This window comes from Triticum dicoccoides, chromosome 4A, assembly GCF_002162155.2.
Source record: "Triticum dicoccoides isolate Atlit2015 ecotype Zavitan chromosome 4A, WEW_v2.0, whole genome shotgun sequence".
NCBI classification, from domain to species: Eukaryota; Viridiplantae; Streptophyta; class Magnoliopsida; order Poales; family Poaceae; genus Triticum; species Triticum dicoccoides.
Genome location: NC_041386.1, coordinates 39,982,722 through 39,983,221, shown reverse-complemented (window position 1 = coordinate 39,983,221; position 500 = coordinate 39,982,722).

Below are 500 nucleotides of genomic sequence, written 5' to 3'. Positions count from 1 at the left end.
ATTAGACCCTCGACATGCAACTAGGGGTTTCTGTCGGTCCAGTTGCAAGTCCACCCTCGACTCGCAACTCAGGAGGGTGTTGTTTTGTTTTCACCCCAGTTGCAAGTCCACCCTGACTTGCAACTCGAGGTATGTAGTTGGTAATCACCCCAATTGCAAGTCAACCATGTACTCGCAACTCGGGAGGGTGTTGTTTCTTGTTTGTTTTCACCCCTGTTACAAGTCCAACCCGACTTTCAACTCGAGGGGTGTAGTTTGTAATTGCCCTAGTTGCAAGTCAACCATGTACTCGCAACTCGGGAGGGTGTAGTTGTGTAGTTTCCCTAGTTGCAAGTCCACCCTCGACTCGCAACTCGAGGGTTGTTGTTTTTTGTTCTTGTTTCATGGTAGTTGCAATTAGACCCTTGACATGCAACTAGGGGTTTCTGTCGGCCCAGTTGCAAGTCCACCCCCGTCTCGCTACTCGGGAGGGTGTTGTTTTGTTTTCACCCAAGTTGCAA